Below are 22,812 nucleotides of genomic sequence, written 5' to 3'. Positions count from 1 at the left end.
GAAGTGTAATAGAGTGAAGGAAAGCTGTATAAAAACCCAACGGCAGAGCCGTCAGAGTCATTGAAAATTTTTGTGATTAATCTTCCCAGTACTTCTTAAATGCTTGGGCCCACCATCCCCTTTGATAATTCAGTAAAGGCCCTGCATGCACTTCCCAAGCACTTACACAAACACACACAGAGGGAGGGAATCTTGCATGCAATAGCAGGTGTTTAAGGATCCAGTAAAGCCCCCCTTAGCCACAGGTTTAAGGACTTCCACTTTGCACTCACTTTGACAATATTTGTCTCTATTATCAGCCCAGACATTGCTGGTACTTGAAATGAGTTTCTCTTTCTATTGTTCTCGCTGCTTTAGGAGCTAAAACGAGAGCTCTAGCACTGGCACAAAGGCAGCTGAGATGACTAGGAGGCGAGTGCCAGTGAGATTAGTGAGTCAGAGAACCTTCTTCATGGGAAAGGAATCCTAGAAGGAGCTCTGAATGCTACACGTTCCAAATGACTTACTTGGGGTTTCCCAATCGAACCATTTTTACAAAACAGAAACGATTCTCAGACTTCGAGTGCAATACTGTCAAATACGTCAAAGAACGTTGCCAGCAGTTGAGTGGTGAAATATATTCAGTTCTCCTAGGATGGACGTATGCCTGTCTCAAAGTTACTATTTCTTTCTGGTAATGCTCTCTGCAGTAATATATTTGCTTTTGCCAAGTTAAGGAAGAATGACAAGTTATATTCATCCCTCCTAGGGTCTAAAACAATTGCCAGCATAAAAATGAATTAAAACTCTTAGCTGGTGCTGGAGGAGACCAGTATTAGCTAGCGTCATTCCTGCTGACGCTAGTGTTCAAAGAGGGGTGTGACAAGAATATTAGAAAACACAGAGACGGAGAAACGGACAGAGAGAAAACTCAAGAGGACAACTTCAGCCGCTGCTTTCTTTCCATTTCCCAAAATATAATAACAGCTGTATAAGCTCCCAAAATAAGTGTAATTGTATAGAAACTTCATAATATGGGGCAAATTTGTGCTTTATTTTGTAGTAGAGTTTTGTTATTTTTTATTGTGGTAAAATATATATAACACAAAATTTACTGTTTTTACCATTTTTAAGTGTACAGTTTACTGATACTAAATCCATTCATGATGTTGAGCAAACATCCATTTTCCATTTTCAGAACTTGCTCCTCATCTCAAACAGAAACTCTGCAGACATTAAACAATAACCCCTCCTTCTCTCCTCCCCTCGGCCTCTGGTGATCTCTGCTTTGCTTTCTATGTCTATGAATTTGCCTATTCCAGGTACTTTGTGTAAGTGGAATCATAAAATATTTGTCCTTTTATGTCCGGTGTCTTTCACTTAGCATAATGTTTTCAAAGTTCATCCATGTGGTAGCATGCATCAGAATTTCATTCTTTTTTAAGGCTGAATGATATTTCATTGTATATACTTATATATACCACATTTAGTAATTTTTAGTTGCAAACACTTTTAGTACATTGTCTTTCTATTATATTACAGATATCCAGCATATAACACTACCATATTACCTTTAGTAGATGCTTAATAATGTGTACTATGAGGGCGCCATAATTTTATTCAATCAAAATCCATTGCCAAACATTTATTAATTTCCAAATTTTTTATGATTTCAAGCTATGTGGTAATGGACATAGAGGTACACGTCTTTAGATGTTGGTGTTTTTACTTTTGATGGAAGAATTCTTGGAGTGATATGGAGTGGTATTGTTGGGTCAGAGATTATGCACAAACATTTAGAATTTGAGTACATACGTTACTATAAAAATCATAAAGTTCATAAACAGTATTTCTGCATCATCTTCTGTAATGGTTTCTAACTATCTTAAAAATGAATGCAAGGAACATAAGGGAATTCACTTAACATGATTTGAGCAAAGGAGTATTCTCACTTTTTCATTTCTGGTTCATATAGCTTCAATACTATGCACAAGTATTGAAAGATCTCAAGTCTCTCAAACACATATTTTATCATTTCAAAAATATTACAGTGCATTATAGCTGTCAGTCAAGTCTTGTAACAACAATGTAGAAACATCTATTGCTAGCTTTCTGGTTTTCTTTTTAAGCTCCATCAATGGGTCATTTGTATTCAGCCTAATCTAACATTTGGTCTGTTTTTAAGTTCAAATTTATTTACCTGCGTTATGCTAAATCATTTATTTTGTTGTTTTTTCCTTAGTTTCTCTTTAGTATGTTCTCTTTAATTTATCTTGGAACAGAATAATTAAAGCCCAATTATGAGAGTGTCTTATTTAAGCTAAACTACAGAATATTGGAGTCTCTGAAGTATAAACAGAATTGACTAGACTTTTAACTACCCTCCTCAGAATAAGACTGTCTTGATTTGCATTGTCCAAGGAAGCAGAAACAGAGAGCTTGCTGGCGATTGCGTCATGTTTAACTCAGATTAGACGTTAACATGCTAAAAGGGCGAGGATGAAGCAACATGTTTATAACATATTTTTGAAAAGCTACTTCAAACTGAAGGGTTGCAAGCACATAGGTAGACACACCCTAGAAATTTCACAACAGTATTTTAAGGTCTGCTTTTTCTTTAGGTGATTGAGATGGAGGGACCTGTTAATAAACATTTCTCCTGTTATTTACTTTTTTCTTTATTGCTCTCTGATCAAACCCTCATTAAAAAGCAGACATAAAACAAATCAGCATTCTGACCTTTCCCTGAATCAGCAACAACAAGCCCACATCGCACACAGTGCACGCAGTGCAGTGGCTGTGAGCCTGAGGGGGGACGCGTCGGGTTTGGGTCCATGCAATAGTAGCAGCAACACAACCTGCTTTGTTCCTTCTGTTGAATACTGCAGAATTTGAATAAACTTAGAAAAGTCAGTAATATCATTAGTGCCTTTTCTTACACTCCTCTCCATGGTCTTTCACACTCAAGTTCTGTGATAGTTGAAATGTAGTGAAAACCGACCAGGGTGTTAATACCCTCTATCCATTCACAAAACTCAGTCCTGCTAAGACTTGCAGAAATAGTGTTGACTCTGGATTGATGGTTGTTCAATGGAATTGCTGAGAATAACCTATCAGATTTGCTAAATCCAAAATCAGATTTAAAGCCCATCCAATTTTAAGGATTGTAAAGATTTAAGATTTTAATAATTGTTATATATGGTAATATATACAAATTTTCCGAAAAGTAAATTTATATGTATGAGTTTTTAATTATAAGGTATGCTCACTGGAGAATAATGCATTTTTAGCAGGATTCACTCTGAAAAGACTGCATTAGCACTTCTTTTTAACCACTACCCTCAAAAATAAATTGTGACAAATCATTGTTCATCCAAGTTAATCTCTCTTCTCAAGGAAGTGAGTTGTTCTGGGGGAAATTGCCTTCATGTAATTTGTGCTTTCCTGCAGCAGATCAAGCTGAAATGAAATGAGGCTGACACTCTTAACACTTGGGATACACCCACACTTACTAGAATTACCTAATGATCAGTACAGAAGGGTTTTATAATAAAGAAATATGTATCTACTGAGAATCTCCATTGATAAAAGTTAGTTGAGACATGGCTGGTGATCCTGTAGAGGAGAAATCTAAATTACATTGCTTACATCATCTCCATATTAGGGAACAAACCAGGATTGCAAAGCAAGGCATGAGACAGTAGCATTTGGTATTTTCTATAAGTGTTTAAATTTCTAGGGAGCTTATTGGTATCATATACTATGGTAACACTCAGTAAATGTAAACTTATTTTAAAACAGTCAAATATCAAGAGTGTAAAAATTTCTGCAACTCAAATGGTCAGTTGGGTACTTGAATTTATCATAGGCATTTACAAAATATTCGTTGAACAACAAAATGAATCAACACTGTTTAGTTTCGAAAGCTGCCCCCCAATACGAAATAATTGGTATTCTACATAAGTTTATTGTGCGTATATTTGTAGGTGCGGTGGGGAGGAATTATGGACGGGACTCCCTCTCCCCTGTGTCTTGCCCCACCGTATGCTCTTACTCTGAGGTTTTGGTAAGATGGAAATCAGAGGTGGTGGGTACTGAAGTTTGAGGTGTATGTAGTAAGCAGTTCAAGACACTCAACGGAGCACAGTCCATTACCCAGGACAGGAAAGCATATGACCTTACCTTCTTTCTTGGACTACAGTGGATTTGGACTTTTAGAAAACTCAAAATGCGAGATGCAGATTTTAATCATAAAATTTTAGTCAGTGGTTCTCTTATCTCCTTGTCTTTTTCAATTTCATTTATTGTGAAGAACACAATCATAGAGAAAGCAAAATCTCAGTCAATTGCAAATTTTTTCCACCTGCAAGCAGGCTTGAGCTAGTGGACTTGTGACATCTTCATGGGGCTTTGTGAAGTCACTATTTCGCCACAAAAATGAAATCTGACATTAAAATGGTCTGACACTAAACAGGCTTTGAGTAAGGAGAGGAAGGTTGGCATCTTGGTCATCATTTAGGGGAAAAACAGTAATCTGTTCACTTAAATACTTACTTGTTTAAATTTCCCCTTAATAAATAAAATGGAAAATGAAATAAAATGGCAGGACACTGTCGTGAAAGCAAAGCAAATGGTTTGATCTCAAAATGTCTGACTATAAAATCAGTGGGTTTTGTTCAACTCGATAATTTCATTCCTAAAGCTCTTGAGCAGGTTTTGGTCATTTTCAAGATCAATCCCAAAGCTTGAAACATTTATCTTCAAAGTATTCTGATCACTAGATCTTCTCCTTTCCTTTTCTCTCTTTGTTTTATTTTTATTTTTATCTTTGGGCGGGGGGGGGGTGGGGGGGGCGCTGTTTAGTTACCACTTGTGTCCAAGTCCTGCCTTTCAGGAAGTGAATCTGGGCTTTAAATTCCACCTGGTTTGAATCTCAAGTTACTTAACCTCTGTGAGTTGTATCTTCATTTTTAAAACAGGAAAATCACAGTTGTTCTGAAGATGAGAAAATATAACATAAAAGAGAGCTTAGTGCAGTGTCTGAAACATAGTAAGGGTAAATAAATGCTTCCAATTTTTATTGTTTTAATTCTCATGGGCAATTTAAAAACATCTCATTACCACAGCTTTCCCCAGATGTTTGTGAACTCTTTTTTTCCTCCCTTTCTCCTTGTTAGTTAAACGAAGCCTCAAAAGATTCTGAACCTCAAGGGAAGATGTCTCAATGCAGATAATGCCAGTGGCGAGGGGCGGGGGAGGCTGAGGCCACCACAGTGCCAAGTTGTCAGGCTCTGAGCCGCAGGTGCTGTGGGAATTAGTCTTCGCTTCTATTTTTAACTCTGCAAGCAGTTGATAGGATGACCTGGGAAAAGTCACTCGGCCATTAATTCTGCATCTTAGTTTCTGTCTGAATTGTACCATAGGTCTAATCACTCTTTTCACTGACTCATTATCAGAAATGATATGAAAGTTGTTGAAGAAAGGTGTTGATTTTCAGAAGCAAGTGTAGTATAAAATGGAAATGTTCCCTTACTTGAATGCAACAGTTGACTTTTATTTTTTTTGGTGATACAGTATTGAAGTTCCTGGAAGGCAGCAACTTTAATTTGTAAAGAGTTGTTAACATTTGCTTCCTCTAACAAAAGCCTTTGAAGATCTGCTAATTATCCGCCTTTTATCTAAACATGTATGTTTTAATATGCAAATATTGAAGACGTTTCTTATTGTTAATCAATATCAAGTTGTCCAAAAAGGAAAATTAGCCTGTAACTCCATTGTACATCATATACAAAGGACTTTTTTTGCTATATGATACTTTTCTATTTTACTGAAGTTCAAAGAATTTAGAGAGAACATATAAGCATTTTAATATTCAGGGTCTTGTTCACTACTAGGTGTACTGATTAGATTTGCTCAGTAGCAACACCTTTAAACTGAACTAAAAAATAGAGCCCCAATTAATATGACAACTTCCAGAAACACCTGCCTATAAAAACTGCATTGTTAATACACACACACTTTAGCATGATGACAATTTTTATTGGGCTTGGAAAGCACGTAATTTTAGATTTTTTCTTATATGGCTTTTTATTATTGATGTGGGCCTTTCGTTCGAGGAAACAAGTACAAAAGCTGCCTAGAGGCTTACATATTAAATGTGAGCCATAGAATTTTGTGGTGATCAACAACTCCAGCCAAATTTGCAATAATTTATTTTGATTGGTAGAACCTATTCATGTGTACCTAACTTTATTCTTTCAAGCAAGAGGTGCAAGTCATCACTAGGCGTAACTTTGTCCTGAATTTCCAAGCCAATATTGTTAATCCCTGTTTAAATACTGATCATTAGCTATTCACCAAGACTTGAGGCATATTTTTCGCATAGATTGATTCTAAGATGAGATGGTGCAAACAGTTAAAATACCTGTTTTAAATATGCATGTACATACATGCAGACACATATATTATAAATAAATTTATATATTGTATGTGTATTTTATATTTAACCAATTTTGTGTTCGAATGTATATACATATATGTGCATGTGTATATGTCTGTTTTTATGAACATTTTCTTTATATTTCAAATATTTGATCGCATTATATTTGAATTTTATTTAAATAGATTCTTGGAGAAGCACTTGAAGAATCTTTGTTTCAGAGCTAAGTTTTGCAAAGAAAACTTATTTTTCCATTGGCTGTTTATTTTTCAAAAGTTAAAAGAATATTTTTAAAATTTCAAAGTGATTCTTTAATATATAGATATGAATATATACCTATTTCAGATTGCTATATAACATAGCAATATAACATATATGTTGTATATATATATATTAAATATATATAATGTTTTTAAAGTTGACCTTACCAGGTTATAACCATTATCCCATTATGTGAGAATAGTGGTATGGTTGCATTTCAGCTTAGAACGTGCTTCTGTTTCATTTGATAATATTTTATCTGTTAAGTTCTCTGGCCTTCCATCAGGTTTTCTGCTTTGAGAGATATATTTCACAATACATAAGAAGTATTCTTCTATATTTGTATTTCATGCCATAATTTTCCAGTATCTTACAAAATCTTAATTTGGAATGTTCTCATTTGAATAGACTGTTTCAGAATGGAGACTTGTCCCTTTGTGAATCATCAGATCTGTTCTTTAGGTATTTCTCACTTTTTCTGTTGGAGAATGAGTAGGAAAAGGGAGGAAGGAAACTGTTTGCAATATGGAACATTCCAGTCCTCTTTCTACACTTATACGTAGTAAAATGTGCTCTCATAGTAAAACTAGAAACATGAGAGTGGCAGTTACATAGCCCCCAATTAGGACACAGATCCAATATACTGTAATTTTTTCAAATAAGAAAGCCAAACTTGGTCTGGCATTTATTTCAGTCTTCCTCACAATCCTGACCCAGGTAGTATACTATTAACTAGATTCTTTTTAAATAGCCATATGTTGATTAATGACATCTATCTTTGGTTCTGCTTTGTTTTAACTTAGTTTCATAGCACTGTTATACAGAGGCCTATATTAACACATGCCTGAGCTGGATTGTTGGCTTTCCTCCTGCTTTATATCTGATTAGCAATATGATTTTAAAACGCTTAAAGGCCAGACCTCTCAATTAGAAAATGTAAGTACAATAAAAGCAATGTTTTTAAAATTAATTCTGAAATACATTTCTCTTCACATTAAAGATTATAATCTTATAGACGTGGATGTTTGGATAAATAAAAGTATAAGATTAATCATCTATTAACTTATGTTACCAAAAGTTCCTTCCAAATCCTTTCTAGGACACAAATATTTATGACATTTCTTTACTGTTTTCGTTTTATTAATTTATTAAAGTATTATATGTCTAATATTTCATATAAACACTGCATAGATTGTTAAAACTAGTTTAGGAATTTTAATTCAGTATATAAATATACTAACCTCTGTTGAAATTGCTACAACTTTAGGGTCAAAATTAATTTAAAGGTTACTGGTGTTTTATTCTGGTTTCTAATAACTTCTGTCTGAAATAAATGCACTATAAAGACAAAAATATCCCTGGCTTAGAGTTTCTGCCCTATTAATCGCATACTAAGATGTCTCTTGGATATCAATAAAATGATATACTTTAGCGCATAGCCTATGAAATGACTGGCCAGTTGGCAGGCAACCCTTGACAATAAAACATACCTGATACTCCACTTTGCATATTTGTTGTGCCACACAAGTGTGATCTTAATAATTGGCAGATGACTATTAATGTTCAGTCATTCTCCACAATATGCCTATTACCAATTATTAGCAGAATATTGAGTAGGTGGCAGTTCTTTAGTATTTATTCAAATTTTTATTTAAACTCAAGTGTCATCTATATTGCTATAATGCCTTTCTATCTACCACTTCGCTTAAGTAGAAGGACGTTTTCTAGAGCTTTCATGTCAGCTTTTGAATGGAGCAATCTTTAACATTTTTTTATTTGAAAATACTAAATAAAAATTTACATGGTCTTTAAATATAAATATTGGAATTGTCTGAAACATTTGAAATGATCAAACACAAAAAACAGAGATATCCTTTAAAGCATATGAATTTCTGATATATTTATTTAGGTTATCTATGCTGAACTTAATTCATTTACATAATAGCTCATAGGTAACCTAGACTATTAAGTATTTTAAGATACTTAGAGTAAGAAATAATATAGAAACTGATAAATTAAAATTTCCTTTTTATGAAATGTTAAGTGAGAAGAGAAGAATCTTAAAAATAAATAAAGCATATTCACAACTGTTTTTGAATATCACATACATAGAGGAAAGAGACCCAAAGAAAATTTAAAAATCAACTATCAATGTTTAACTCAAGAAGGAGAGAGTCCTGGTGGCCTTTACTTGCTCTTGATGTCTTTCTGTATTTCCAAATTCATTGCAATGTGTATGCATTACTTTCAGAACTGTTTGAGAAGAAATGCACCAGTTTAGATGTGTTTTTTAACATCTAAACATTTCCAAGTGCTCAATTTTTATGTAGTTTTCTGGAAGATCTAAGTTGGCCGTAGAAATACTGACTATATTAGAGGAAGGGGAGTTTGTCCTTCATCCTGAAATAACAATGATAACATATTTTTAAAACTATATAATTTTCAAAACATTTTTATATCCATATTCTCATTGGACCATCCTAACTCTCCAAAGCTGGTAAAGCAAGTATTGTCCTCATTTTTCATGGGGAGGGGGAGAATTGGAGTTCGTGAAGTTTAGCAATTTGCCCACTTAAGCAGTGCACAGAGTTATTAAGTGGCAGGGGCAGAATTTAACCCTGTTTCATGTCACGGCCAATCTAGTGCATTCCTCTATGCTGTAGGAACTGGATATGTTTAGGAGGTGAACCCGAAAATGGAAATAGGCCAGGGTCTGTCTCTAGGTACAGATTTGCCTATAGACCTCACTGGAGCCTGAACCAGGAAAATCTATATGGATTATTTTCTTCAACTCAAAGAAATGGGCATGTTAAACAAATTCCTAGGTTTAAAAAAAACAAAAATCCATATTGCCTGTTTTTTCACCATATTGCAGTCTGTGTATCTTGTGTCTATAAAGTTCTTTTCTGGAAAACCATGCCTCCTAACTAAAGGATTGCATTGTTTAATAAACAAACGTTGACAATGCTGATGGCCTACTTAAATTAAATAATGTACCAGTCTTGTTTGCATTGACGTAATGCTGACATTCATGAGAATATATCATTTTATTTATACACACGCACACATTTACTAGGTCTAAGTTAAACAGTAATTTTTGCTCCAAACTAGAATGTTATTTACATAATTGTAGCACGTGGCCATATAATCTATCATTTTTTTTTTTTTAAAGATTTTATTTTTTTCCTTTTTCTCCCCAAAGCCCCCCCGGTACATTGTTGTATATTCTTCGTTGTGGTTCCTTCTAGTTGTGGTATGCGGGACGCCACCTCAGCGTGGTTTGATGAGCAGTGCCGTGTCCGCACCCAGGATTCGAACCAACGAAACACTGGGCCACCTGCAGTGGAGCACGCGAACTTAACCACTTGGCCACGGGGCCAGCCCCTATAATCTATCATTTTAAAAGGTACTAACTAAAATTCACAGAAAATTCTCTCCTATAATTACGTTGGACAATTTTAATGCATTTCTACTAAGTTTCTGTTCAGTATAAAATTATTTTAAAGGTCATTTATAAGATCTGCCTTAGTATTTTCATGCTTCTGAAATATCACCACTATAACCTGCTGTTTAAAATAGTCTGACACCTACCGAGTCCTCTTTCACCTCCTACAAGAAAGCAAGAAAAAGAAAGCATTTATGTTTTTAATTTTAGTGAAGAGTTCTTGATTTAAGAATTAGTCATTTGCTGTTATTTGAATTTCAAGTATGGTGTGAGAACTTGAGGTTTTTTTCTGTGTGACTTTTCTGCAGAGTTTTCACAGATATCACCATTAATTTCATCCTTCATTTTCATTTCAAATATTCAGTGCCTTCTAAAAGAATAATAAAATGATTTTGGACTGTTTATTGATAACAGATAATGCTAAGAAATGATGATTCTGGTTTTCAGTTAAAAAAATGAGAAACTAAATCATTATTATAGCAATTCTTTTTCTTCATTCACACCAGTGAATGCTGGATTTTGAGACTATGGATCCAAATACTAAATGTTTTGCATATTCAGAGAAGTGAAAAATAATACTTATTGTGCTTATTCTGTGCTTAATACTGTTCTAAAACCAAATGGATTCCCCCTCTCAACAATCCTAAGAGGTAGATACTATTATTACCTATTTCACAGATGGGCAAAGAGAGACACAGAATGATTGAGTAAATTACTCATGGTCACACAGCTAGTAAGGCACAGATACAGTATTTAAAACCAGGTCATCTGTTTTTGTGAGAGTCCACATTCCCAACCCCTATAATGAGTATAATGGTTTTGATCCCTTCTGTTTGTTATATGCCCACTTACTTGCTTTGTAGAAAGAAAGGGAAAGAGGGAGGAAGAAAGGGTGGGAGGGTGGGAGGGAGGGAGGAAGAGAAAGAGAAAAAGATTTCAACCACTCTGTTTAACATTCTATCACCAGTACCTAGAACTGTGCCTGGCACATAATAAACACAATAAAATTCCTAAGTTATCTTGATTAAAATCCATACTTATCCTGGCTTTAAGCATGTGAAAGGAGGCAGGAGAGATGTCAAAATTGGGCCAGCTTGTTGATAACTGTGTGCTTTAACTTATAAGGAAGTTCAGTTTAAGGACTTGTAGAGATTTCAATAGAATAAATAATTTTAAATTTGCTCAAGTGAAGTCTCTGGAAATATTATCAGATGGAGACAGCAAGTGAATTTCTATGTAATTATAATCATAATTCAAATGCTGTAGCAGGCTCATTTTTGGAACAAAAGCAGTTCTGGTAATTTTTACAGCAATAATTCTACCTTTTCTTAAGATTATTATATATATTTTCACTTCAACAGTCTCAGTTTATTTACTTTTAGTAACTACTTTTTTTTTCAAAGTTCATAAACAATAGTTAGGCTTAAGTCACAGGAAAATTGGAGGACATTTGTAGCCTGTAGTAGAAGGGAAGCACTGCCGTCCTACCCCCTCCCGGCTCTGTCCATTTCTATCAGAGCTACTCCACCAAGACAGCAGGAATTATTCTGATTGGTGAGATTTGATTGAACGTCCCCTGAGCCACATTGTACTTTTAGATAGGGTCACAGTGTGTGGGTTTAGAGGTACACAGCGTGGTTCCCTCATTCTTTCTTGTCCGTTGCCTGGTCCAATGAGAGCAGGTAAGCGGAGGGGAGATCCTCAAAACCTGGACCCAGCTCTCTTCTCCCTCTTCCATTCCATGCATCAGGGGGGCTTGATGGAGCAGAACAATGGACGCTTCTGTGTTTCACTGGCTGTTTCTATGCAGATGAGTCAAGCTCCATTTGGGACCCAGGAATCTTGCATGCTCTCTCATCAACTTCCTCCTTTGGCATGTACTCAGAAAATGGTAACATGCCCCAAGTAAAGCCTTTACCACAGCTCTGAACTCAGAGTTACCAGGAAGTAATTCCAAATCTCAGATGTCTTCTATATCTTAATCAACAGGTAATTTGTATACTTTACTGTACTCTGGATTATTCATGTGTTCTTATGCATTTGGAACCGATTTCTGTCTTCACATGCTTAAAGCCAGGATAAGTATGGATTTTAATCAAGATAATTTAGGAATTTTATTGTGTTTATTATGTGCCAGGCACAGTTCTAGGTACTGGTGATAGAGTGTTAAACAGAGTGGTTGAAATCCACACTCTAAGTTTGAACAAGATTGTTAAAAAAGGATACCTAGCATTAAATTCAAACACGAAAGCTGTACAAAACTCCTAAGTAAAATATAATAATAATCACAGTTTAATATGCATGGTTAGCATTTTGGGGATAGAAAAAAATCTAACACAAGGAGTTTTACAAGATTAATTATGTATAGTCACTTCAGTGGAACCTTGTTTTATTTAAAACAAGCAATTTTTTTGAAACCAAGTCAAAAAAGTCATTGGCAGTAATTATGCAACTTTGTAGTCCCTTATTTAATAAAGGTAAAGTTCTTTGACTCATGACATGGGGTAATTTTAATATTCCAAAGAACTAACCTTCAGCATTTTGGAAATTAGGTTTTTTCATTGGTGAAAATTCTAATATTTGCCCATCAGTTATATTTTATGCCTCCAAAATTAGATTAAAACCTTCCAATTTAAGTGAAAAATTAGCATATTATCTGTTGATTCTATACTTCCAAGTTTTATCATAAAAAAAGGTAGGTGAGAGGAATCCCCAGCTCGAAAACCTACCCAAATTTGAATTCTGAAACTCTTTTTTGATTGATTGGTAGATGTTGGTATCACAACATCATCTTTCATGCGAGAGGACATGGTCAAGTTGACATAAGCTTTCAGACCAGCACTGGGTTTTGAGAATTTACTAGTTTTTTTTAACCACTTTTCCTCCTTCTGATCCATAAAAGGTTGCCTCCAGCTCTAAAGGTATCTAGACTTGTTTATCCACCATGCACTCAAGAAATAATTCCTGATCCCAAGTGTTATTCCAGATACGACCCTGGCCACGGGGGTGTCAAAGATGATTAAGGCATAGACTTGACTCTCAAGGATTCTCACTGTAGTCAGCCTTTGTTTTTTACTCTTCAAGTGGCATCCATCCTGTTCAACCAGAAGTAACAGGGAGTTAAGTAGTGTTCATACTGTAATTAAATGTAGATTGGGCCAGGTGATTTTCAAAAATCAGGTTTAATCAAAGAAAATGCAAGAACGTTCTTTGGGATTTTCCCTTAATGAGCATCGTTATCTATCCTTGAGATGTAATAACAGACGTCAGTGACTAATTCATCAAATACAGCCTATGAGAATGAGAGTGAATGATGTTTTTTCCTTCAGTCAGTGACTTTCTAAAGAGGTGGCCAAGGCGCTTCAACTTTCCCTGCCAAGAAATCCCCAGTAAACAGCAGTGATGGTAGATGCGGGCTATTTACTGCCATGAGGTTGAGAAAATTAGTGAGCTGCATTTTGACTACCTGTCAAGTGTTTTGACGTCTTAGAACAGAAAGTGCTGTTTAAATATAAAGAGCATTTTCTGTTGAACTGCTGTTAGTCATCCCTATGGGAAAATGACCTATCGGGTAATAGACTAGAGTATAGAAGAAGTGCCATGATAGGAGATTGATTTCTGCTAAAGAGACCTTAAAGTAACTGTGGGTTTCAATTTGTGGTTATTTCCAATCACTTGTAAATTACCACAGTAAAAACCCAATATAAAAAGCCATTTGCATTTACTTTCTGGCGTACTTCCCTGAGCATTCTCTCTACCCCACTCCCTCTCTTTCTCTTTGCCTTTCAGACTGGAAGGAGAGCAATGGGTCTCAAGCCTTAGTGTGAATCAAAAGGCTTGTCAAACCAATGATTTCTGGGGCCCTACCTGGGAATTTGCATTTCTAACAAGTTCCCAGGAGATAGTTTTGCTGCTGGTACACCTTTGATGAAGTAAAAGAATTTTGCTCAAGTAAAAGAATTTGGGAATTTGGGAAGTGGAATGAGAGAGCTATAGAAAGCTGAAGCCAGCCTCTGACCTTGCTCACTGAGCTGCCCAAACTAATGGGAAAAGAGCTGTCCCAGAGAGCCTACTGAAAGGAAATGGCCTTCCTCTGAGGAAGTGATTGCATAGAATAGCAGTTGGAACTCTCCTCATCTTCCCACTTTTAAGCCCAAATTTACAGTTAATGAAGGAACCATTTAACCTCTCTTTGCTCCAGTCTTTTTCAGATTCAAAATAGTAATGGTAATTTCTCTTCTCTGTTATTAAACAACAAGACAAAAACAAACAGACGAATCCTGATGGTGCGTTTCCTACATGGAAAATTCTTTGGATTCATCCATCCATTACCCTGATGTAGTAAATAAGAACTGTAAAAATTTAGCAAAATCTCTCTGCATGAAGATTTTAGGCTTTTAAGCTTAACTGTTAAGCAAAAATACCAAATACCTGTTCTCTGCTGCCTGTGGCTAGACAGTTCCTTGGCTCTGTCTAAGAAATGGGGAACCTCAGGGAACAGGTACTTAAAGAGACTCTTTAAGAAGCCTTACCTAATCTGCACCCCCCTCACCACCTCCCCCAGCTCACCACTTTATCCACTACTCTTCTCACTCTTTCCACACCAGGAACATCAGCCTCCTTGCTGTGTTTTCAACACACTCAGCGTTCTCTCATCCCAAAGCCCTAGCATTTACAATTTCATCCGATGGAAATGTTCTAGAAAAGTAATCCATAGTAATACAAATAGAATATTGTAATAGAGGGTGTGATAATAGAATAAGACTCTGGTCAAATGTCTCCTTATCAGTGAGGTCTTGATCATCCTCTAAAAAGTAACTTTTGTGCACGCACATGCAGGTGCACACATTTACCCTTGCACACGTTAACACACGTATGGTCTATCCGATACCCGATATATGTTTCGCCATACATTTGTTTCCGTCTGACAAACAATGTATTTTTGTATCGGTTTATTTTCTGTCTCCTACCCAGCTAGAATACAAATTCTATGAGGATAGGGTCTTGGTTTTTCACTTGCTGTTTTTTCATTGCAGAACCTACAATAATCATTGGCACATAAGAGCCACTCAGTAAATATTTCCAGAATGAAAGAAAGAAAGGTGATATAACCTTACAGTAGATTATCCACTGCAAATTTTGGTGCCTTTTATTTACTTGCTCAAATGGCTCTTCTATTCCAGTCATACTTAAGTACTGGCAGTTCTTTAGAACCACAATTGCTCATTCTGTCTCTTTGCTTTAAATCATGCTATTGCCTCTGCCTAGAATGTTCATTTCTGAAACTTTTTTTTGTCTTTCACACTCTTATGTTTTCTTTAAGACAAGAATCAAGTGTCCTGTTCTCCTAAAGCATTTCATGATAAGCTTGTTCTTTCTTTGCATCCCCCTTCCCACCCTAGCTCCCTATCTTGGCACTTAACCCGCTATTTGTACTATTCTGTCTAGTTGAAAGTCACCCCAGCTTCGCTGGACCACTTCAAGGCAGGAACTGTTCACTATTTCTGGCATCAAAAGTATGATGCCTGAATGCTTGGCACATGACAACTACTCAGAGATGTTGAACAAATGAACAACAATCCACTTTATTTTTTTTTCACATCATGATAAGCTACTCTTCATTGCTCTACACTTCTAAAATTTCCCTGGGGGATGTGAGAGTAATGAGGAGTGTTCCTGAAAGTCAAGTGTATAGGCACATATGACAATAACCAGTTTGAAGATCAGCCAAATCAAACTTTCAACACTACCTAGAATAATTCTCAAACAAGAAACAGGAGAGAGGCATTCAAGCTCATCTAGGTGTAGTAAGTAACAGCAATGCTGGTGTCCACACTGCCATGAAGAAAACCACTGCTAATACTAATGAAAATGTGTAGTATCTCTTCAGGTATGTGGGAGTAGATCATGATAAAACTCTTCAGACATCCTGTTTCCAGACTTTCCCTCATTTGGCATCTTGGTATGTGCTGAAGTAATACATTAATTTTACTAGGTATTTGTCTAGAAAGTATTTCCCTGGTGAGAAAGATGCTGTCTTAGTCTTATTTTGCTGCTACAATGAAAGACTACCAACTGAGTAGTTTATAAACAACCGAAATTTATTGCTGACGGTTCTGGAGGCTGGGAAGTCCAAGATCAAGGTGGCAGCATGGTTGTCTTCTGTTAAGGCCCTCTTTGAGATTCACAAGCTGGTGCCTTCTCTCTGTGTCCACATGGTGGAAGGGGGGAGGGGTCTCTCTGAAGCCTCTCTTATAAGGCCTTAATCCTATTCCTTACAGCTCCAGCCTCATTATTTAGTCACCTCCTAAAAGCCCCACCTCCTAATGCCATCACATTACATTAGGATTTCAACATAGGAATTTGTGAGGACATAAACATTCAGACTATAGCAGATGCTTAAGAGTCAAAGCCTGCTCTAAAGTTTATGGCCTGGGAGACAGGCAGAATTTAGAGATGTTAAGGTCCTATGGTGGCTTAGTCTGCATGTTCAAAGATGGTAATGAACCACCCCAGCAGAGAGATCCTGCTCACAATTGGGAAAAAAATGCCTGGGCATTGTGGATGAGAATGTTTGCCTTGGCAGAAAGGTGTTACGTCTGTTTCTCTGATATCTGTGAGTGAATTATGCGTGATTTTACTAGAGGACTTTTAAATATGAGAAAGCTAAAGCAAAAATTATAAACCAAAAAAGTGCAGAGAAATAAAGTGAGTTTTGCAAGGCAGAGGTGGTATATTGGTAGACCTGGAAATCAACTGTAATTTAAGTTGAGTAAACATAGCATAGAAGATGTGGAGGACAAGGTTGATGAGATCAAATTAACAGGAAGAGAAAGAATTTTGTCAACAGTAACACTTTTTCTGTATCAAAGAAAGCATCACATGATAAGAGCCTGAGAAATGAGTACAGTCATGCGTGGCTTAAGCAATGGCAGGATGTGTTCTGAGAAATGCGTCAGGCGATTTTGTCCTTGTGCCAGCATCATAGAGTATGCTTACACAAACCTAGATGGTATAGCCTACTACACACTGGGCTGTATGGTACTAATCTTATGGGACCACCATTTATATGTGGTCCGTCATTGACTGAAATGTTATGTGGTGTGTGACTTTGTCAGATGACTGGATCTAAGGTGAAAATGAGAGCTCTATCTCAGCGCAAGGAAGGAGTTGTTGTTAGGAAATGACAGTTGTATAGACAAGGAAAGAGAGACTCAGAGGCATGAACCAGGAGATGAGAACTTGCCTGGTTTATTCGTAAATGATCAGACTCAATTTACCTTCATTCGTCAGATTTGTTGGGAACTGATAAATATATTCTCACCATAGTACTTGTTGTCTCTTACTTGCATAAAATGTACTATATCCAACATCAGTAACTGATTATTGAGTTTTGTTTTGTTTTTCCCAAACTCAGAGTTTTTTTATTTTAAAGCAGTAGTAAACAAACTATGGCCACTGGTCAAATCCATTCTTGAGCTAAGAATGTTCGTTACATTTTTGAAGTGTTGTAGGAAAAGGAAAAGAAGAAAGCAGAGTATGTGGTAGAGACTTATGTAGCTCACAAAGACAAAAATATTTATTACCTGGAGGATTTAAATTTAAAGGGATAGGGGCCAGCCCTGGCGGTCTAGTGGTTAAGTTCAGCACAATCCACTTCAGCGTCACGGGTTTGGTTCCCGGGTGCAGACCTACACCACTCCTCAGTGGCCATGCTGTCATGGCAGCTCATGTACAAAATAGAGGAAGATTAGCAACAGATATTTAAAGGGATAAAATTAATTAATATTCACATTCATTTTATACATATATAAATGAATATAATAAATATATAATGAATAATAGATATAATAAATATATAATGAATAATAAATGAATAAATATACATATGTAGTGAATGTGAAGATTTATATATAGGCAGTTCAATATATTATGAAAGAAGAATTTTGTCTTACACATTGTAGGACTTCACACCCTGAAGGTAGATAAGAGAGATTGCTAGATAAGAGAAACAGAAAGAGAAAAAAATATTTACCGGTTTCATAGTTCTTTGGGTTCAAGAAGAAAGAGAATTGAGGTAAGTTCACTTCATTTTTGCAATTACAACATCACAGAAGAAAATGAGATAAAAAAATGTGAAACAGAAGCCTGATTGTGGGAGATGCCTGGATGAAATGAATAAGGCAATGAAAGGGCATAAGTCACTTCTGTGAGAGCTTTGATGCTCAAGGAGAGTGAGAAAGTACTGTAGGTCCCTGTGGGTATTGGCAGGTTGTCTTTCACGCTGAGATTTCTCTGCTAGGCCTGCTGCTGTGCCAGCCAAAACAAGTGTCAGAGGATGGGAACTCAATCTTTGCAGCTCCTGCTGACTTCTCAAGAGAGACGTTGTGCAAATAGACCCACAAACGTACATCAGTATCTCTTTTGGATGGTAGTGTTTAACTTCTTCTGTTTGTATGTGTAAAACACTTCAAACATACTTCGCCTACTCAGATGCCCACAGGGCCAAGCAAATCGGGCGGGTCAAAGGCAAGGGGAAGGAAGAGGCCTGTGGCAAACTGGAGAGACAGCGCGCTTCCTAAAAGAATTAAAGTTATATTAAATTATAAAGCACTTAGAAGTCACTGGTTTTCTATCTATTCTCTCTTTCCTGTTAACCTTACCTCTTTTTCTGGCAGCTTAAGGGGAAGAAGGATCCCTTTTGGTTGTTGTCTTCCCTGAAACTGTTCATTCTAAACCAATTCAGCCAAACTCAACATCCCTGCACTTCCTCTGTGAATCCATCTACGATCTCCATCTACTCCCCAAACTTCTCCTGATAGACAGATAATATTCTTAGTCACCACTTATTGAGCACTTAAATATATACCAATTACTGTTTATTGGTGCCTTTGACCCTCACAAGTATTATCCACACTTTGCCAATAAAGATAAAGAGACTTAGCAAAGGTAAGTAGTTTGTCAAAAGTTGCACAATTAGCAAGTGGCAGGTCTAGGATTCAGGCACGAAGGATTTGACCCGAGAGGCCCTGCTCTTAACCATGAACTTAAACCCTCTTGGAAGAAGTTAACATGTATGCAAGGGAAACGTGGGGCAGATGCTGGTTCTCTTTACATCAGCCAGCAGAAGAGAAAGTTTACAGAAAAGTACTTCCACTGAACTTTTCTGTTGCTTTAACCATCAAATTACGTAACAAAACATCCTTGTTAGACATAATCTCTCTTTGATTCAGACTTTCTGATTATTTCAGAAACTTCAGCGAGCAGTTTGTGTTTCCATAATTTTTTCCTTTAATTTTGGAAATTTATGAAAAGAGAGAATACTATTTCTTTTAAATGAGTAGATAGTTTTGTAATTTTCTGTGCTAAAATGTATGTTTATATATTTTAACGTGAAATTTTGTTAAAGCATTGCAAAATACTAGCTGAATTGTACTTCAAATAAATCTATCACTTTCTTCAACATTGACTTAATACACACTACAGTTCATATTTTTTCTGATTAGTACAGAATTACTCAAATGATAATGAGTGGCAAAACTTTGTTTTAACCCTGGTTTTTACTAACTCTGATGTCTATGTTCCTAAGGAATAAACTAAGCTTTTTTATCGTTAGTATTTTCTAACCTCTTCAGTTCAAGTGAAATCTGGATGTTTTCAAAGGATTCTCCTCCCATCTCCAAAAGAAATTAGCTTTCTCATTCACTAGTGCAAGAAGAGCCAGTCTGCTCCTTCCATTTATGCCACTCTCTGACTGTTATTCTACCATGGCCGTGCTCCCCTAATTTGAACTTAATGTGAGGAAGGGATGCTGGCCTTCTCTCTGTTCAAGCCACTCCTGTATCCTCCAGAACCACTGCCCACTTATACCTTCCTGACCAAGGTCAACTACAGCTCACCAAGCTTCTGATCATTTTTGTAGTTTCATCACGTATCTTCAGTTATGCCATGACCTTATTTCTCACCCACATCTCAAAATTGAAACTCCAGAACTCCATTGTAGCAATAATCAACTGTCTAATGAACTTGTATGAGATGACCACATGTTAAAGTATTGTAAGCATTAGTCATATAAAAGTCTACTGTCTGTTCTGCAAATTAGTCTATGGTTAATACTAAAATTTGTAATTTCACCATAATAGTCTACTTTTTTCCAAATTTTGTTGTATTTCTATTACATGCCAGGCACTGATTGACTCTTTGGTTTCATTTTTTCCCCAATTAGTGACAATTTGAAAACAATTGCTTTCTAAACACTGCATGACAACTTGGTAAAATAGCAAGCTCTCCCTCCTGCCGTACTCACTTTTGTGTTCCCACTCATACCATTGTAATTTAGATTCTCTTACTTTTCACCTCGGCCCTTAGAATAGCCTCTGTCTATTCAATTCCCAGCTCTTGCCCATCTGTTAATCTTCTGATACAGTAAGAATGATTGTGAGGAATGGTGTTTATAATTAGATGGCTGCTTGCTTTGCTTAAAGACACTTCAAAGATGCAGTGTTAGGAGGGAGGGTCGTTACCTGCTGTCTTCTGCCCAAGGTCTCAGGGGCTGGAACTTCCACCTTCAGAAATGGGAGACCCAGCACAGAAGTGGAATGAGGAAGTGCCATAGAAGGACTTATGAACTCTTTAGTGACTTCTTAGAAAATGTACATACATACACACATGTGCACAAAATTTTCGGTGTGATTTCAAGGAGGTTCTCAGAAACCCTGAGTGTCTTGGACCCTGGGAAAGAACTCTGGTTCCAGACATTCTAAAATTTACTCTTGAATAATGCAACCCAGAGAGCCATTTACTTGGACCAAATTGTTTATATCCATTATGATGTTGTTTCTGCCAAATTGCCCCATCTGCTTTTGGCTTGCATAACAGACAATGACAAGAATTTTTTTTCTATTAGTAGAGATCCTTTTCCATCACATCCTTCCTAGATGTGTATATCTATGTATATGTATATCATATACATATGTATATCATAGAGTATATCGTATGAATATCATATCATACATATACATATACATATGTATATCATAGAGTATACAGATGCACACAATGTCTTACTATCATTTCACAGGGTGAACAGATACTTGGAGCTCAACGTAGAGGTCCTTGGACTCCAGGCAAACAGTGTTCTATAAAGAATAAACTAGTTCTTTGTAAACCAGACTGTTTATGTATTTCTCACACTCTGTTTCCCAGTTATCCTCTCTTATCATTTCATAAATTCTTTTGATATTTCTTTTCTATCATTTGTGCTAAAGTGAAACAAAGCAAGATGTTTTTGTTTCGTCCATACCTAAACAAAAGGGTTAAAATGGAGGCCTAGAGGCTGGCGTGGTGGTGGCAGTGATAAGCAAAATGAGGGAACCTATAAATGGATATGGTTTTCCTCCTTCAATTACCTGGAGATTGTTTTCCAGTGCTAAAACCAGGACATTCTGAATTTTGCTTTAATTAAGGGAGTTAATGTTTCCTTTCATTACGATTTTGTTTCCTCTAAACTTTCTATGTAATTTCATTGACCACTGAATAAGTCCAAGGTAAACGCCTTAGCCTGGCACTCCAGGTACTTCAGCTGTGCCAACCTATGGCTGCAGCTCCATCACCTCCTCTTGTACACATAGGCCCGTGCTGCCATCAGGCCCCACAAGCCTCTCTTCTCTCAAGTTATCTCTGTGCCACTTTTCTTTCTATTGATTATGCCAGGAATTTGATTTTCTCATATGCGATGCATATTACAGCCACTTTACTATTATATGCTTATACATTTAATAAGTTAGACAAAAATTATTAAGTGACATCTAATGATGGCTCTGTTGTTATAAAACTCTTATCTATATTCATTAGTATTCATGTCTTTCAACATTTTCAACCCTCCATGTTCTCATAATACTTAACATGTGCTTTGCTTTATATCTTCTAGGCCACTGCATGTGGTACCTGAAATTCTCTCATTCTGCCATATGTCACCTGCCTGCCACCCCTCCGCCATGTAACGACCCTGTTTGGGGAGGGCTGGTTTCTGCCCTTCTCATGGGTTCGCCCTATTCCAAGTGCTGTTACATCACACTGTGTTGTCACTCCCTGTTCATTGTCTTATTTCATCATGGTGTCCCCAATGCCTGTACAGCACCCAGCATGTAGAAAGCACTCTAATGAAACTTGGTAACATTGAAATATAGGTATGACTGGTTTTGAGGAGTTAAATGATAATATTTATTGAAAGTTATAAAAATGCTTAAACCTTTGACCCAGTAATCCAGGAGTCAAAAATTCAAATGCTTTCAGGGGTCAGGCAAGTAATATAAATGTGGAGTGTGGCCTGGGGGTAGGCCATGGAGAATACAGGCCTCACCTGAACACATTCAGATTTACACTTTTATAAATACTATAAATACAACCCAAACAAACCATAACCTCGTCTCACTCTTATTAAATTGTTCTAAAGAAACAATTCCTTAGAAGAAAAAATTCTACTCATAATAATGTTACTTGTGAATTTATCTGTAATAAGGAAAAAAATGAACACAAATTAAATAGCTAGTAATAAGGACCCGATTAAATTAATTATGGGTTACATCCACTAAATATCAGGTATTCTTTAATATTGAAATAATCCCCCAAACTGTAATATATGCAAAATGCTTTCACTATTGGAAATAGTGGAGCAATAAAGCAAAAC

General features: G+C 36.4%; 1 protein-coding gene across 4 annotated transcripts in view; it reads left to right on the top strand.

Moving 5' to 3' along the window:
• PKIA (cAMP-dependent protein kinase inhibitor alpha) overlaps positions 1-22,812 on the top strand; it is an 84,038-nt gene that overhangs the window by 4,182 nt on the left and 57,044 nt on the right. The window contains exon 2 of one of the 4 annotated variants that reach the window (XM_070630404.1): positions 9,928-10,085. The exons of the other annotated variants lie outside the window; for them this stretch is intronic. The gene's annotated coding sequence lies outside the window, so the exon portion shown is untranslated. The remainder of the gene's footprint in view (positions 1-9,927; positions 10,086-22,812) is intronic. 4 annotated transcript variants of the gene reach the window in all.

The sequence above is a fragment of the Equus przewalskii genome, chromosome 8 (assembly GCF_037783145.1).
Source record: "Equus przewalskii isolate Varuska chromosome 8, EquPr2, whole genome shotgun sequence".
Classification (NCBI taxonomy): Eukaryota; Metazoa; Chordata; class Mammalia; order Perissodactyla; family Equidae; genus Equus; species Equus przewalskii.
This window is presented reverse-complemented; position numbering and strand designations above follow the sequence as displayed.